This window comes from Echiichthys vipera, assembly GCF_963691815.1.
Source record: "Echiichthys vipera genome assembly, chromosome: 11".
Classification (NCBI taxonomy): Eukaryota; Metazoa; Chordata; class Actinopteri; order Perciformes; family Trachinidae; genus Echiichthys; species Echiichthys vipera.
In genome coordinates this window covers 13,226,449-13,245,762 of record NC_139836.1, presented here as the reverse complement: position 1 = coordinate 13,245,762, position 19,314 = coordinate 13,226,449, and the positions used below count along the sequence as shown (strand labels likewise).

Genomic DNA, 19,314 nt, shown 5'->3' with positions numbered 1-19,314 from the left:
GCTCCCAGACCCCCAATCTACCAACTGTGCACTGAATTATTTGAAAGCTGTAGCTTCACACTTGGAAACACAGTTACATTATATATTTGGTACAGATAACCAACCTTTGATGTGGCCAGAGTTAACCACAAAGTTAGCTTTGCTGTTGAAGCAGTACAGCAGGCTGCCATTAGACGATGATGAAGAGACAAATTGTTTTTAACTTATTACTTCTTCCACATGCATCTCCAAAGGGAACAGATTGGAAAGCAGAGACACGAAAAGTTTATGACGACAAATTATTACACATTAATTTAACTTAACTTCAAGCATATTTGAGTTATTTGACTTCTAGTCATTGGCTCAGTAGAAAGCTGATAACCATTTCATTTTTTACCCTCAGGGTCACAACCATTTAAATATTCCATTTAGTACAAATAAAACGTACCTTAGCCAAGTTTAGGAGATCAAGTAAAGTGTAATTAGATGGTCATGAGTGTTCTTAAGTGAACCTTTTTGATTGTTTGTTGACATACTTGTGGAGTTATGTCAAATATTAAATTTAATAAATACACTTGTTTAAAAAAAGGATTAAGTTTAGTATGAAGGCGATTTATTTTTTTCCAAAAGCACAAGACGATAAATGATGAGTCAGATGATACATAGAACATCGGGGACTGTGGTACTTTCAGTAGACAGGACATATGCCAAACATTTACATGTAGATAAATAAATAACATACCTGCAAACACTCATGATTTTCATGGGTTCTGCCAATTTTCAACCCTTTTTTTCTGTGTGGGTCACGTGTTGCCAGATTAGATTGGAGGGCAGCATAATCATTTTCAAACATTACGCTTAATTTCATGGAACCTTGCAACCCAGTCTAGAGCATGTGTCGTCAAACGAGCCTGCCTGACTCGTGCTCACTCAGCCTCTACACTGGCTTACATTACATTCATTTATAGCAATACAATAAGTGCATTCAACCACGATGGTACTACCTAAAAAAACCCATGTGAGTACGTAAAAATGATCAAAGAGGCTTAACGGCTTCAAGTGCTCAATTTTTTAAATATTTTAAAATATATGTGTTTTATTGATTCATGGACCAATGTGAAGTCTGAAAAGGGGAATTTCCAGTGTGCGATGGACGCTGGTGTAGGTTTTCTTCTGTCCTGATTGGGAACGCTTTCCACAATTGTGGACCTAAGACAGCAAACAGGACAGGATTTTACTAAACTAAGTGGTTTTCACATCCTTGTATTTATTCTATTCATCTGTAGTGTAAGGTTTTATGGGGGCAGGATCGTTGAGGGTAGGCCATTTGCCGATACCCCAGAAAATCTCCCTCTTTTTCACAACCTGATTTCGGCAGGTGTGATATAAACATATCAATCATTCAATCAACAATTTGACACCCAAGTGTGCTGCAATTCTTACTGTAAACAGGGGTGGGGGGTGGGGGGGGGGTGGGGCTACTGCAGTTATCTTCTGCTGGTCATGTTCACTTCCTGTACTGTGATAATGTGTCTAGAATGAGTCACTCAAAGAGCTTTTGAGAGAATGCATAAAAATAGGTCACCTCTTTCACTGTCACCCTTCTCCAGTGAAGTAACATGTGCAGTCAAAGTTACAGAGATGCATTACACGCCACAGCAGCAGATAATCGCTTGACTGAATAATGGCAATTTTACACAACAGCCATAATGGTGGCTATCCGCCTCCTCCCCCATCTTCCCCCATGCAGGATAGTGATGTTATGATGTCCTGACCCTAACAAGGATCTGATTCAAAGAGGTACCCTTCTGGTGCTCATACAGACATAAATCCATTAATAGTTTATGATCCATGCTTTGGAGTAAATGTTCGGAATTGCATCCATAATGGTAAGATTTTATTTCGCTCGATGTCTTGGGGTGGGGCTTTGTTCATAAAATGTAGACTCACTCTCTTAACCCCTCATCCCCCACAGAAAATGAAGGAAAGCTTTAAGTCTCCTTTGAAGTTGTGGGCTTGCTGATAAACAGATTGAGAGAAAAGTGATAATACGGCAAGATAGTGCATACCGCTAGTCCTGGAAGGCCACAGGACAGCAACTCCCAAGGGATTTCTATTACTCTTTTATGGAGCCGACTGCCCACTGTGAAACAGGATAATTCATGCCCAACATTGAAACACACACACACACACACACACACACACACAGACACAGACACACACAGACAGACAGACAGACAGACAGACAGACAGACAGACAGACACACAGACACACACACACACACACACACACACACACACACACACACACACACACACACACACACACACACACACACACACACACACACACACACACACACACACACACACACACACACACACACACACACACACACACACACACACACACACACACACACTACACTATCTATGTTGTGTTTGATGTTACAAAAGGAAAATAGAAATGTTACTCTGAGTTGTACTTGTGCTGAAACAAAACCAAATGGAAAATCTTAGTATCCATGTCATGTAGACTCTTCTCTCAGGCTCCCTCTCCCTCTCTCTGTCAATCTCTTTGTGTAGTTTCTGTTACAGCATGTCCACATTCTGCAGAAGGCTTGGGCAAGTTCTTTTATTCCACAGATCAGATACATCGTATGGTTTTTCAGTATGACATTCCGCCTGTATCCAAACAAACACTGCAGGCTAAGGCTTCTTAACAGTATAAAATGAATCAAATACAAGAGAAAGTGAATTCCACCAATCTGTACTTAAAACAGCTTGTACTTTCAAAGTCAACCAGAACGGCTTATCTCCTGCGTGCACACATACAGTATTGTAAAGTCATAGATGAAGAATCTGAAAGGTTGGAGAGCATTTTCTTGAATAGTCTGAACCAAAATCACATGCACCAGATGTCTTGAATCATATAGCCTACACTTTAAAGTAAACCGTCTGTAGTGAAGACACACAAACTCACTATATTTCATGCCTGCTTTATATTGCTGATTACACACACAAAAAGAGAAAAGATGATACACAAAATGGTATTATACCATATGAGTTTAATTATATTTAAATCTAAAATATATAAATAGCACCAGAGGGGAGGGTAAACATTCTCTTCTGGCCAATTAGGATGATTTGAAAATGTGCATGATTTAAATGAGCACTGCAGAGCAGAAAATGTTACTAAATACTTAATTTTAGATTTTTGATTTTGGAAGAAGAGGCCCAATATTTTGGTCTAAGGCTGTGAGGTGTGTGTGTGTGTGTGTGTGTGTATGTATCCGTGTGTGTTGAGCATGCACCCTGCAGCTGCCAAGGTTGAAAAAGTTAATGGAAGACTAATTAGAAAGCCGGGATCACTGCATGCAAGCCTGCCTAGTCATTACTCATCCCTGATTGGAGGGCCTTCGCCAAAGGGTGAACACAATATGATTGGGTCCCCTGGTTACATACGGACGGGATGGTTGCCTTGACACAAATGTGTTCGGCACAATAAGGTGCGAGACTGTGTAGTTGGCATGACCTGTCACTTTTTGAGACCCAGCCAACTCAGGGAAAAGCTATGAGTTAATTCGGCTCAAAGCTTTTGGACAGAAACAGTGTTTCCTCAACAAAGGAACATCAAAATTTATTTGCAGATATTCCCTCAATTAAGTAGAAATCAAAGTAATATTTTGAAACATTTTCACTTACTATTTCCTCCCTGATGAGTCCTAGAAAATACAACGCAGCAAGGGCATACTTTATTTTCTGTTATGCCATTTTTCCACTGCATGGTATGGCTCTACACACTCTTTTTTGGGTTTCCTTTAGCAAAAGTCTTTGATAGTACCTAGGGCTGGGCAATATGACAAAATACTGTATATTGTCAAAACAATATAAATGTATGTATTGTTATATATTGTTTCTATCCCAATTTTGAAAAACTGGCGGCCGAATTGTGATACAGCAATATTTACAACAAGCACAAGGTTATTTTAGTAACACACACGGTTCCAAGCAGCTGAGTTGATACTAAAAGGTTGAGTTAAAACACTGCAGTCAAATAGCCAAGCTGCTTTCAATAGTGACTGCAGTTTTTTCAGTCACTCAAACTATATTAAAAAAAAAATGGCAGCATGCAAAAAACGCCGTACACTATGTACACTACGCTGCTGGTGATCTGCTTAAAATCACGCCTACATGAGGGGGTACTTTCCACAGTGACAGACAGTATTGGTACCCAAAAAGTGAGGATTAAATTAGCTAAAGATTATTTCATTTAAACCCTCTGCAGATCACATTGTTCATCTTGTCTAATCAATTCAAAACCAATGCCTCAGAGTTGTAATTGTGTTCTGAATATATAATAAAATGAGACTAATTAAAATGATAATGCAACGAGTGCAACCTACGCCTTTGTAACTCATTTGCATGCCACATGAAATACAGAGGAACACGATTTGGGAGTGGCTAGCTCTGTCAGTTTGTGGCAGATGCATGTGCCACAGTGTTAATGGAAACAATAGGAAAGTGTCCTTTACCCACATTTCTTGTTCCATGAAATACTGTATGTAATTTTTAATTTGTGTGTATCTGTGGCTCATCATTCTGGCGCAGGGCTCACCAGGTGCCCCAGACTCTATTGGCTGGCTGACAGATGAGCTGTCATAGCTGGCCACCCATGCCCATAATTACATTGGGGGCACTGCCAGCAGAATCTGACGCGCAGGCACAACGCACACACATTTTCTACTTGCATTTCCTTCTTGATTCTGTCACAAACAATAATAGGGACAGGTTGCCCTAGCATGTCTGCTCCAGCTGGAGCCCAAACCCAAGGGAGATCTGTGCCCTGTGCTGCCTCGTTACCGAGGCACCGGCTCATTCAGGGTCCTGAATGGCTGCATCCAGATGGACAACAGCAACAGAAGACTGATACACAAAAGAAACACTGGCCAAAATAATTTATTCATTCGCTTTATTTGCGTATGGACAAGGTTGTAGTGAGTAAACACCAGCATGCACTGGATGGAAGGTAACCTGGGCAGGTCACCAATCCATCACAGTGGCTGGGCAAAATTAACTGTATGTATAATACACTCACACATACACACAGTAAGTACATATTGTGTTTGTTTTGTGTAGGATTTATGCATCTCTGACATGATATATATGACACAAATGTTGTGTGTGTGATCATACACTGATCATGAACATGCAATTGTTTGAGACGGATTGAATAATTCCAGCAAATTATTCCTGGGCCAGAAATATCTCCCCATAAAACACAGCCCTGTGGCTGCATTATCAAAGCCATAATCAGCAAGCACTCGTCTCCTTTGTTGTCAGCAGCGCTGGATTGGAAAGAGGGTTCACTTTGAGGCAGGTGGACCATATCCAGGCACTATTACTGATGTAATTACGCACACCTGCGTCCCCCTCACTTCTGGAACACACAGCCTGCATCTTGGAAAAGCTCTGAGTCTAAAAGGCATCTATAATCAGCGCTGTGTAACATTTCTAGAGCCTTTGTGGCTGCTGCTTAAAATTTGCTTGTCACTGTGACATCCTTTGTGTCCACTGCCTTTACCAGGAATTATATTGGAAGCAGAGCTGCCAGCCCCAGCCAGGCACTGGCAAGGGCTACTTGGGTGAAGCTGTGAGCAGCTCCTCCATTTGACTTTGATTGACCCTGTCTGCCGGGAGAGCTGCAGCTCCACCTGCAGCAAGCTGGTGAATTATCATTTCAAAGACGTGCCCAGAAAAGGTTATCCCTTTGAACAAAACGCCTCCATCCATACATCAAAGGAGAAGCCTGACATTGGCTTTGAGAAGGCATGGTTACTACCAAAGCCTGGAAAAAAGTGCTGAGCTCAAATTCTTACTTTCCAAAGCAAGTGGACATTAGATGCTCAATATATCACTATAAGGACTATAGGATAGTCAATGGAGTCAGCTTAATATTGCTAAATAGATGACAGATTTTGGTAAATGCTTATGTACACAATTATGCATGAGTGCTCAGCGCAGTGTGACTAAGTAGAAGTGATAACATTCTGGTAAGCTGCCTGGTTATTTCATCAGTGTAAAACATCACCATGCTGCTTCTAACGCAGTGTGCAGTGCAGAATATAAAACATTTTGACACGGAAAGTGCTGTCTTGCTAGATTCGTAAAAATCTGTTAGATTATTTATCAGCAATTTGTATGTTAATTCAACAAATGTTGCGTGTGCCTCCCATTTTTCCCACATTAGAGCTGAAAAAATAGTTCCTACTACTGTATTATTCAGGCTTTATTTCCATGGTACTGTAGACAAAAATGGAGTACAGTATGCTTGAGGCATCTAGCATTTTAGCTCATATTTTCAAAAATTGTTCTCTCAAAGTGAAATAGACAGCATTTGACTTTCACAGGCTTTGAGCCGTTCCTGCCAGCTCCTGCTGCCAGCAGCAGAAGCACTGCGCTATCTGATTGAAATAAAAAAAGCCAGACACGATTTCAGCAGGAAATACTCACAATACATTACTTGTATTTCATTTCATATTATTCATATTTCATGAATTTATATCTGAAAAGGAGGGCAGGCTTATTAAAAAATATCCTGTACAGTTTGCCAATAAGAACACCGAACACAGTGCCTGAAAATATTCTAAAATGGCTGTATTAACTCTGTGAGCTTGTTCCAGTAGAATAAAGTAAAATGTCAATAATCTCCCACAGGAACAGTAACTGACATTATCTGACCAGCACTAAATGTTTTATAGTACATAACCAATGACAGTAATGAAAATCCTTCCCCTTCAACAAGAGAACTTGTGAGTACTTTGGAGAAGCTTGAAGGGAAATGTCAGTACCAGTGCCTCCAGAGATTTGAGGTCCACAATACTATAGCCTCTTTTTAGCAAGTAACCAATGGTGCAATAGACTCGACTGATAAATTTGTCAATTGATATAAATGTAGAAATAATTATAATGATGGAATTCTTGTGTTGAGTCTATGGGGAATGGTGTGAGTATGAAGGAGAAGTATTGGGCCATTTTGTAGTCAAAAAGATGAGAGCTGGTGCAGCTGCGGACGAGGTCAGAGGGGAATGATGAAGGAAGGGCTAATATGAGGTCTGTGTCTATGATCCATGGCTGCATTGGTAATGATCTGACCTCTGGACAGCCACTGGCCTATAACAACCTCTGCTGATGAGGCATAGTGTGTGTGTGTGTGTGTGTGTGTGTGTGTGTGTGTGTGTGTGTGTGTGTGTTTCTGTGATAACTTGTTCAAATGTACAAGAAAAGTGTAGTGTAGGGCTTAAAACTAGCACTTTAGTATCTTCCGTCTTGCTCAGAGGAGAGACATATCTCTTCTACCTTTGATTATCCAGTATACCTGAGCTATGATATTGTTAGCTTGTACCTACCTATCTTTAACTGCATGCAGAGACATAAAAAAAGGCATCACTGAGTTTGTCTGCCTCTGGTTAAAGGTACTGTGGAAACACAATTTTGTTACATTTCTCACTAAAATGCACTCTCCCTAAGGAGATAAACATGTTGAATGAATTTCTACTTCATAAAATCTTTGTTTGGATGTTCTGCTTCTGCTCTTTTATTGGTTCATTGCTAGCTTTTACAGCGCACCAACTGTTAATATACATTATGTCCCACTGAATTTGGCAGGAACATTTTCATGTCCACCTGTGCTCATGGTGTGCATTTGTTTCCTGCACATGTATGGTGGTTATCAGACTCAACAATTAGGAGGCCTACTAGTAGGTTCAGGGGGTCATTATTATCTGTTTATATGGTAACTAGTGTTACTTGGTTAGCTGAAGACACCACAAAAACCCTCAATTCCTACAATAACCTCATGCCCTCTGGAAGCGGATTTAGATCTCTGCCCCTCCGAACTAGAAGGGCCACATCTAGTTTTGCACATGCCTCCATCCGTCTAATGAACTCTTAATTGCAGGTGCTCTGAGCAATGCAGATGCGTGATCCAGCATACCAGGGGATTTTAACAGCCAACTGATGCTACAGGGAGGTAGCTACTCCACGCTGCCACATATCTACAGTAGTGATAACAAGTGATAACATCCATTCAGTTGGCTGATAACATTAGAAGTGGGTGAGGTATAGGCAAAAATTTCGCAGAAACTGAACCAAGTCTAGAAATGTACATTTATTGTGTACATTTATAGTGTACAAAACAAATTCTGATTATAGCAGAAGATGTTTATGCCACTCAGTGTTTTCTGCATGCAGTCTTCCTCTGCATGAGTTCATCAATCCTGTTGAGCTCCTTTTGAAGCAATGAATGGCCTCGGAAACCTTTGCTATGCCCTCAATTCCCATATTGACCACCAATAGGCAGTATTACACGTCAAGTTGAAGGATTGGTGCTTCGCACAGATGTGCCAAGCTCTGTGTTCGCTCATCTGTTCTCAGAGATCACGCAGGGGCTAACCTGCTTGGTTGTCAGATCCACTCATAATTTCATTTTTCCTCTTTCTATTTAGTCAATACCTGCTCAGTCTCTGGAAGGAGACCAATAAGAACCAAGTCAGCCCTCTCTGAGGGAGGCTGGTGTGTGCAGCCAGGTATGGACATCCTTTAAGCTGAACCTGTTACGCCCAGCCCATGTTGATGAAGTAATTAAACAACGTGTGTTTCTAGTCCAGCAGGAGAGACTGTATAGGGAGAACAGTGAAACTTATGGATGTGCGCTAAGGGAAATAAAACAAAACAAATGTCTCTTTTCTATTTCTCAGATAAATCATTTTTGGAGCAGTCAATGGCATCTCTGTGTGCTTGTTTGGCATGTCCGGCGTCTTCCTTTCAGCTGCATATTTGCCCTGTCTGGGCTTGACTGGTTCTGAGAGGGTTTCCCGGGAGGAAATATGTGGTGTGATCCAGCCAGGTCCTCTCTGGTTTGAATGTTACACAAAAGCTACCAGAAGAATGGGAATCCAATCACAGTTCCCCATGGCAAAATTGCCTGAACTGCATACAAGCCTGGACCATGGGAAGGCCCCAGTGACTTGTAATACATCTAACAAACATGTCCAGGTTTCTTCTGCAAAAAAGAAGAAGTGCTACAGGCCCTAGCAGTCAAGCGGTGTCTTCTTCCTATGCAGTCTTATCAATAAAACGGTCCTGCCTTGTAACCCCGTCACTTGAACATAATAATGTACATGAGTGATAGAGTCTGGTAGCGTAGGATGTGTTAACCCTCGCTACACAGAAATGTTAATAACTTTGTTGGTTCTCTGAGATTTAAGCCACATGCGGTGATTTTTCTTTTTTGTTTTCTTTTGGAGGTTAATGCCAAAAGGTCAGGAGGAACACTCATTAGAAAATACTTCCTTCTAGCGTAAGCTATTACACCTTTGTTACTCTTAACAGAGCACATACAAGATGCCTACACAAAATACAGGCAGAAATATTAATACTTTTTTCGTTTTCTTCTTATCCAGCGCATTAGAGCTGGCACCAAACTCTGAAAGAAAAAGTTCATTAAAACCAAGCTCATTATTTTTTATGTCAATTTTAGAGATGGAATATTTATATCTATTTTTCTGTCTACCATTTGTCCCCCATATAGAGACACACTCAAAATCTAAATCTTATCATTACATTACAAAAACCATCCTGTAATAACCTGAATAGTTGCTGGAGGTTCAAGTCTCTAAAGGAATCTTACAAGGAAATAAAAAAGGATAAAGAAACACCCCCCAACATTAAATTATAAGTATACTGTAAGTGAACATGTGTGACAACAAAAAGGTAATCATTTTCACATTAAAATGCCACAATAGCCCATGTAAGGTTGTGGCAGATTTACACACTGCTGAATAGAACACTGGATGAGTGTAATAGCAGGAAGTAAAAAAAAAAACCACAAAAACTGATCCTGAGAGCGATACCATATGTCTGTGTGGGCGACTTCAAACAGAGAAGCAAGCCTCAAAGCAGAGGTGCTGTTTGACATAACTTACAAAGTGGAATGAAGATCTGATCTGGACTTTGTCAGATGCGCCAAGCAAATTTACAAGCTCCCATTCAATGTGAATTGTAGACTGTGTCACAGCTATTTATTTACAGTGACAGACTGGCAGAAGGTGAAATGCTTTCTGAGGGGCCAGTGGATTAGGATTACCGTGAAAGTGGAGGAAACAGTTAAACATTACGGGACATATAAATCATGGAGACAATGTAGCAGAATATTTGCTTGAAATGAATAGATGTTACAGTATCACTTTTAATTTTAAAATTTTAAAGTAATACTTTGGCTCTTTTGGAGTGGGGTTTTGTGAGGTACTTATCGGCGTCGGTGTGCCCCCAGTTCGGTGAAGCAGACAGGAGTACTGACATAGAAGGTAAGCAATGCACTGCTGTAGACGGGGGCAACGGCTAAACTATACTAAAGATCAATATCAATATCATATCAAGTGAATGCTATATTTATAATATTCTAACCCCTTTACCTTGCTGTCAGAAATCCTTTTTTTTCAGGAGACTAAAGCTGTTGTCACACTCTCCTCAATGCAATCAGATTCCTTTGACAAAAACAGTAATTTTAGCCTGCAGAACATAGGAGTTGCTGCTCTACCACTGCTTCGATTTGTTAGTTACTTTGTTATTCCTTAAGCCTTTTAAAGTCACACAATTACACAAACTAGCTATCAATTTGAGGCCAGGGTAGACCATCAAATCCCACGTTCTGCGAGGTAGAATTACTATTTTTGTCAATGGAGTTTGAAGAGAACTGAATATGTGTGTACGTTGCTTAGCTTCCGTGCCATGACTCCTGTCTGCTTCTCCAGGACTGCCAACTACTGAAGGTAATATACTGACTATGGATATGTACCTCAAACAACACCACTTCTAAATAGCAAAGCCAAAGTAGACTGGCACAAATGCTAATGTCAAAACTGGCTTGTTAATAAAATACAGTTCTCGCAGAGATCTCAAATCAGAGTCTTTGAAAGCAGTGATTAAGACACAATTGTCTGTTTTTGGTTTCCTCTGTGTTGCTGTAACTGGCAGCAGCAGGCTGACAGGAGGTGCCTGAAGGTGTTTGCTCTCGAGATGGGAGGCTGATTAGATATTGAATTGGCTCACAAGGTTTAGCAGGTTCATCAACTAAAGGAGAGTTAAACCACAGAGATTTGCGTAAATCGTTGTCACTCACTTTGGTCTTCACTTTTTTTTTAGATGAGAAACATCTGTGTAATAGTAGATTGAGACATTCAAAGTCCAAGTAATAGAATGTAATATTATCATGACACAATGGATACCTTTACAGCTGCTTTAAACACGCACATCTGGATATCTGGACTCCATTTATAGTAAATCTGAAATAAATATTCTACTCCAGCATACACAGCTGATATATATTTTCTTTGACAAAACATTGATTGCTAAAGGAAATTTTTTATCTGATAACATAAATTAACGGGAGCCTCCTGAGGAGGCTGAGGTCCTTTAACACCTGCCGGACGATGCTGAGGATGTTTTATGAGTCTGTTGTGGCCAGTGCGATCTTCTTCGCTGTCACATGCTGGGGCAGTGGGCTGAAGGTCGCAGACACCAACACACTGAACAAACTGATCAGGAGGGCCGGTGATGTCGTGGGGGAGGAGCTGGACACCCTGACGACCGTGGCAGAGGGGAGGATGCTGTCCAGGCTCCGGTTCATCCTGGACAATGTCTCCCACCCTCTCTACGACACATTGGCCCAGCAGAGGCGCACCTTCAGCAGAAAACTCCTCGCACCCAGATGCTCCACAAAGCGCAACAGGAAATATTTCCTGCCTGTGGTCATTAAACTATACAACGCATCCCTAGGAGTCTGTCGCCTCCTCTCTGTAATATGGACTCAACTATAAACAATCATAAACAATCTGTTAATATTATTATTATTATTATTATAATTATTATTATTATATTATAAATATTATAACTGTAGAGCCTCAACAATGCAATGACTTAAAAAAAACTTATAATTAATGCCAAAGAGATACACTTATTTTCATGTATTATTTTTATGTTGAAAGGCACCAACTGTTAAAAAAACAACAACAATGAAAGATTTAGGGGAAAATACAATAAAACCTCAGATTACAAATTTGATTATATACATCCAAACTCATGATAATTGTGAAACTAAGTCTTTCCTCTGTAACCGTATCATCAAAATAGAGGATTGTTGCACCCCAAATTGTCCCAATGTTCATGTCATGCATCAATATATATTTGGCAGGAGGAGAGGCTGGAGGAGGGAGAGTAGGAGAAGCTGGAGGAGGTGGAGGAGACGAGGCTGGAGGAGGGAGAGTAGGAGAGGCAGGAGGAGAAGAGGCTGGAGGAGGTAGAGGAGGACAAGCTGGAAGAGATGGAGGATAAGAGGCTGAAGGAGGTAAAGGAGGAGATGCTGGAGACTCACAGGTGAGGTTGAAAGAATAAACTGCATAAAGTAGCAATAGAAAACTAGAAGAACAAAGTGAACTGAAAGAGTTAGAGTTTTATGAATAATACCTGTGTCCCCCCACCTCTGAAATCCAAATTTCATCCTTGCCCACGGCAACTGTGTTGACTCTACATAGGTGCAATTAAATGGCACTTATTCTATGGTGTGAATTCACAATCTGATTTACTGTGTCTGTGCTCTATGAAAAAATACTTTTTGGTGCCGATACTTGGTGCAACGAAGATCAAAAATCATGTATGGGAGAGATAATCTAAATCAGGATTAGGGTTTGTAGTGTGAGGGAGGAGGTTTCTAATTAGCAAAGCCCTGCTGTGTGAGCAGTTCTGTTTCTTGCTGAGAGAAGACCAGAGTGCTGTCAAGTTGAATTCCCAACTAGAAGCCCATATAACTCAAAAAGCTATTGGTTTGATGGAATGAATGGGGACAAAAATATCGGCTGAACCACATTACCTGTGGAAGACTTTAACACAAAGTCGAATGTAAAGAAAGTATCTTAGAACAATCTACGGCCATAACTGAAGACAAGATTTTATCATCATCTGTAGTATAGCACAGTCATATCAGTGCAGTAAGGGAAAGGGAGAGAAAAGTAATTCTCCACATTCTCCCGGATTTGCATGATTTCTCTTAGAGTCACTGTAATATATCTATATTAGTGTCAGTGTCCTTATGTATGTTTGCTGTGCTGCACCTTCGGGTAGAGCCACATGCTACCAACTCATAGGCCAAAGACAAGGAGGAACCCCCAAAAGGGCCTTCCATGCAAATTCAGTCTGACTGATCAGAGAGAGTTGAGGGTTACTTAAATAGGCAGCACTGCGCCAATCTAAAACACACACACACACACACACACACACACACACACACACACACACACACACACACACACACACACACACACACACACACACACACACACACACACACACACACACACACACACACACACACACACACACACACACACACACACACACACACACACACACACAAAAACGTTCAAAAGATCCCCTCGAGTAACAATAAAATTGCTAAAGTGGGTCTCATTAACGTGGTTAGAGAAAGAAAGCTCTGTGCTCATCTCTTGGATATGAATCAAACCGTTTCGCTTGTTGGCAGATAGAAAAAAACCATAATAATTATAAAATAAAATATCCAGTGACTTGTTAACTAACTGTAAAAAGAGAGAGAGAGAGAGAGTATTCAACAACATTAGTTAGATTCTGCAGGATTTTTGTCATGTTGAGAGTTTCAGGAGGTCATGCTTAAGAGACGGCGTGGCATTTCAAAAAAGAACTACAGCATAGCAAAGTGCTTTTGTTGGAAGGGAAAGAGCTGTAGAGTAGAAGATGGTTTAGGAGCGGCCACATTAGCTCAGGGTGTTGAGGTAGTCTGTGTCGCGCATGATGGACTGTGATACCGCAAAGCTCCACTGACTAATGTTTCCCAGCTTCCGAACTCCCCTTTAGCTTTCTACTACTATCCCAAGGAAGTCTCCAATCAATGTAGTATCTGTTGCAGTCTAGCTGTCGCTTAGAAAAAAAAAAATCAATGACCTCCTCATTTCTAGCACTGTTTAGCACACTTTCTCTTGTAAGATTCCTTAAACCTGATTGGAACCAAAGCAAGAGGTAGTTATCTCCCAGCCTTGCACCTTAGTGACTATACACAATAGATGGGCGACACTTTGTTAATGCAACAACTGTGTAACACGGGGCAAAGAGAGCTGCTGTAATTAATAATCCTAATCCAACATCACTTTATATGTGCACTTAGAACAAGACAAACAAGGATAAGTAGGAGAAAAAAACACACTGCAGAAAGGGTATGATGAATGAGCAGGCTCACTAAGTGACTAATATCAGGGGATAAGGGAGAGTATTGCCCCCCTTTTGTTAATACTTTAATAAACAAGCACATCCACTATTTTTAAAGTAATATATCTATTCTAGGTACTAATTACTGCTCCTGATAAATACGGACCGTTAAAGAGGTGTCGAGGGACTAATTAGATCAGTGGAAGAAGAGTCACTAAGCATACAGCGATATCACATGGGACTGAGGAGTAAAGAGGGAGAGCACCCACTCTGTCATGTGGCAGAGACCTAGCCGACTCAGTCTTAAGGAAATCCTCCCTGCTCCATCAAGAGGAAACCACATGCTAATGTAATACCTAATAACCTAGTAACAACCACAGAAAAAAACAAACAGTGGCATAATAATGAAATGTGATTCGTCTTTACAGTATGTGGCAAACGGCCACTTAAAACATCATCTGAGCTGTAGAGCGGAGCAGGGACTGGGCCTTTAAGGGAGTGAAGATCCGGTTGGTGCGTTGGGACAGACCATCCCCCAGTAAGCTTGTCTTTACCACACCTATAACCAGGTCCAGGTGGACACTCTCACTCTCTCTTCACTGCAAGATCCTCAGAAGTGGGTCAACTCAGCTCCAGAGAGGGGAAAAATCTCTCAAGGAGATACATAATTTAATGCAATTGACAAAGGTCCTGTTCAGACCCGCTTTAAAATCCGTCCTGAGCTCACAAGTGGACAGCTCTAAGTACAGGTGTAAATACACCCAGCACGCATTAAGCATTAAGGATGTATTGGTAAATGGACTTATATAGCGCCTTTCTAGTCTTCTAGCCACTCAAGGTGCTTTTACAGTACTTGTCACATTCACCAATCCACACAGATATTCACACTAATGGCAGATACTACCTGCCCATCAGCTAATCTTATCTAATCATTCAAACCAAATCCACACACCTATGCGAGCACAGGAAGCAATTTGGTGTTCAGTGTCTTGCCCAAGGACACTTCGACATGCGGACCAGAGAAGCCGGCGATCGAACCGAATGGAGGACGACCCGCCACAGCCTCTGCATTCAGACTGAATCTGTCAGTCCCCATTTGGAGGTGGTCTGGACAGATATATTGCTACAGACATTCCTGTCCTTTCTTTGCAACATCCCCATTTGCTTTTGACAAGCCGGAGCGGCTGTAAAATGGAATCCTATAAATTCTTCACCATAGTTCCTCTGTTATTTTGTTATTTAAAAGCTTTTTATTATGAAGCAGTTTTCATCAGCACTACCTTTACACAATTCCATCAAATGATAATATAAAGCTGACTTTTAAAAATGCCTTTCACTCTGCTTTCCTGCGCAACTTACCGCAAGTAGACACCCTAATTTCTTTTGAAAATCTGAACATATTACACACACACAAACACATACCGCCATTGGGCAGAGAAAAGTTACGTCCATCGCCACAGACAAGCTGTAGGGAGCGGTTCATCATTAGTCATTATTCACTGTTCTTTACTGAAATAATGATTTATGTTAGAGTATCAATTGAAACAACTATAACAAAAAACAATTCTTCATTAGAATACTGTAGGCTATCTATATGCAGTCAGAAATTATGCACGAGTGTATGTGTTGCATACAGAGCGAGTAAGTGACATCAAATCACGACTGTTCACAAAAGTCACGGTTGGAGACACATTCTGTTGCCAGTTCTGAACAGACACACTGAGATCAGTCCACTTGTGATCGGATCACTCAGGATGTTAAAATCCGGTCAGAACTGGCCCAAAGTTGCTGTCATGTTTGTGACCATGTGAGAATGTAATGTCAACAATGCTAAAGTGAATCGTTAAAGTCTACTCCATAAAGGAACCTCTCTAGGATAAGAGAAACATGGAGGAATACAGTCCATGTTGACCCTATGACCTCTGGAAACACACTCCTATATTACTATTCTGCATGCCTGTGCTTTGACCTTTTCAAATCCTTCTTTAAAGGTTGCGTGTTCCTGTGTCTATGGGCCGCACAGGCTCTGCAGGAGCAGCCGCCTGAGTGAGTACAACTCGGCTCTCCACAGAGTGACCTACAAAGCTATTGTATTAAAAGAACTGTATTTATTACCGCTCTCACCACACTACTTTGGTCTACCTGCTGCACGGAGAACGTACCCTTCCTCAAACTCAAGAGCTCTTCCACTCAGCACTTTGAAAGGCTTTTTAGAGGGATCAGTGAAAAGGAAGACACCAATCGCTTGGATGCTTTGTGAGGTGAAAATGGTATTCAGGAGCTCGTTAAAGTTTAATCAGTCTGTGGTATGTCTAGGCTGCTTGAAACACACGGCGGAGCTACTACAGGACAAGAATGGTCACTGATTATAATGGGGCTGTGCCAGTCTTTAAAATTGTCATTATTCATTACATCTGTATTTGTAACTATTTCTCTCTAAAATGCAGGAATATAAATTTAGAATCTCTAAAACTGATACATATTTTTGACAGATTTCTTGCATTACGATTGAATTAAAATGGTCAGATAAAAAATACACCTCTTTACACCAGAGGCAGTTGTAGATATCTTTAAACCTGCTTATAAGACATACTGAGTGAGTGCTGGTTGCTAGAAGTTAAGCCTGAGTATAAAGGGTTAAACCTGAGGGGGGCCAGTATTCTTGGAACATGGTCTTTCAGCCTCCACTTTTTAATCTTTTCAGATTATAACTGAAGCTGTCAAGATTGCGGATAATGAAGGCCTTTGAAATAATAGGTGCTAACAGGCTTACAATGACCTGTTAACCATACACATTAGAACTATCTATTCTTACATGTGTAGTAATCATCCCAGTTGGCAGCTCTATGGTCAGCTGAACTCACTGACCGCATGCTGGGAATGTAAATGGTTACTTTCTTGCCTAAAAACACTCCAGAAGACATGTTATGCTCATTTTCCTTTTTATACTTGTATTTTGGGTTTCTACTAATGTTCAAAAACACATTATTTTTCCTCATACATCTGTCTGAAACCATAGAATGTTTATACTTTCTCAAGCATCAATTAAGTAATTACATTAAAATGATCAGAAAAAAAGCACCTGAACAAACATCAGTGTGATAAAAACAACTTAAAATCAGAGAAACCATCTTTGGGACAAAATTGTTCGAGGTGTACTTTGACTTTTTAGTGTGGCCCATGTCCCATCCGCTAACTTGAAGGGGCAAGTTTGATGACCTATACTGATACCAGCCACCAGGGGGTGATCCAGATGTTTTGGCTTCACTTTTATGGAGCACTGTCCAGCCGTCCATCTTTATATACAGTCTATGGTCTGAACCTGTAATCACCCTCTGTCTGAGACGCTCCATTGTAGAATAAATACAAATGACTATTGACTTATTTCACAGTTGGGTTGGTAAGCACTCCAGACACTGAAAAGCGAAGCCTGGCTCAAAGTCTCTGCTGTTGCGCAGAGAGAGACAATGCATTGTGTGGCAAGTTGAGTAGGCTACAGCATGTCCAGGAAGCTCACGTCTCATACTCTGCTAAATTACACAAAATGTACATAAAATTCACGTACTGTTCTTTACAGTGGGAACGTGTTACATTCTCAATTTTTAAGTCATAATTAGCATTAATAGTATGTTCATCCATTGATTTATAGTGAATAATAATGGGAAAGTATAGAAATGAATGTGTTGAAATCGAGCACACTCAGAAAACAATTAATTTCTTTGTGTCACAGCACAGCAAACCTTCATGAAAAACATCTCTCCATCATCTACTGCAATACTGTATATGTTAGCAGCACTTTCAATTCAGCAAAAAAACGATAAAAAAGAAAATAATTTTTGCTTTCAAGTTACAGTTGAACACAGAAGAGGTCATATTGTATCAGGCAGCTCTGATTTAGCAACAAAACAAAATAATTAGCTTGAAATACTGTAACCAAGAGTAAGGAAGCCCAGGGCAAACACAGCCACAAGTTTCCCATAATTCCCCCAATAATCTAATTAAGATACTTACTGGAACCATGGCAAACTAATGAGAGGGCTATGACACATTTGTTCTCTGAAGACACTCTGGCGCTTTATCTTTGTGTGCTGGGAAAATGGAATTATTTCTAGAAATGCATCTCAAGTCTGATATCCTTTCTCCCCTGGAATGGTTTTGTTTCGCCGGCTCTATCTAATCTGCTCATCTCAACTTCAATCTTATTGTTAATTCTTCCACGACAGGGACACAATGCAATTCCATTTTAATGATTAAAAAGAGAGGTTTCTAGAAAACGAAAGTGGGTTAAATAAACACTGGAACTCCGACGAGCATAAAATGACAGCAGCACAACTCTTTATCAGGTATTTATAGCTCAGAATAGCGGCAGTGTGCTGTGATAGGTCTCTCTCCACAGGGATGTGGCTGTGGCTGTGTTTTGACATGCAGTGTATCAGTGTCCTACTGTCTTTTCGACCTAAACATACAGAGGCACATGTTGACAATAGTGCATACACAGCGCTAAAATGCTGTCCTGTGTGCATCCTGTCCTGCGACTGAATCTTTAATTCATGTGCTATGCCTGTGCTGGGTCCTCGCCTTGTTTTGGCCGATGGCTGCCTGTCTTGACAGCTGGGTTGGGGGTGTTGGGGTCGGGGGGTGGTAGAGTTGATATGGAGGTGTCAAATGAGAGGGTGGGGTTAGGTGCATTTGAAAATCGAGGCAGATGGCAGGATGTGAGATTTTCAAATAGAGACTTCACTTCCTGCTTTGCGGTGCCCGTAGGTCGACGGGGTCAACAGCCAGCTTTGCTGTGGAAGCCCATGCTGCGCAGACAGGAAGCGAGTGGGTCACTCTTTTATCACCAAGTCATACTGAAAAAGCAGCTGAGAAAAGATCACAGTCGCACAGGGGGAATGCAGACCTGAGAGGTATATCTCTCCTGCTTTCACTTACTCAGATAAGGCCCTGAGCCTGACAGCACTTTCATTTTTGCCACTTGCTTATTTCAATTGATTGAGCTTTAATGGGTTTCTGTGGATAACATCAATTTGTTTTTCA

General features: G+C 40.9%; 1 protein-coding gene across 2 annotated transcripts in view; it reads right to left on the bottom strand.

Moving 5' to 3' along the window:
• The window catches only part of macrod2 (mono-ADP ribosylhydrolase 2), a 446,660-nt gene that overhangs the window by 38,255 nt on the left and 389,091 nt on the right, over positions 1 to 19,314 (bottom strand). The gene's annotated exons all lie outside the window — the stretch shown is intronic.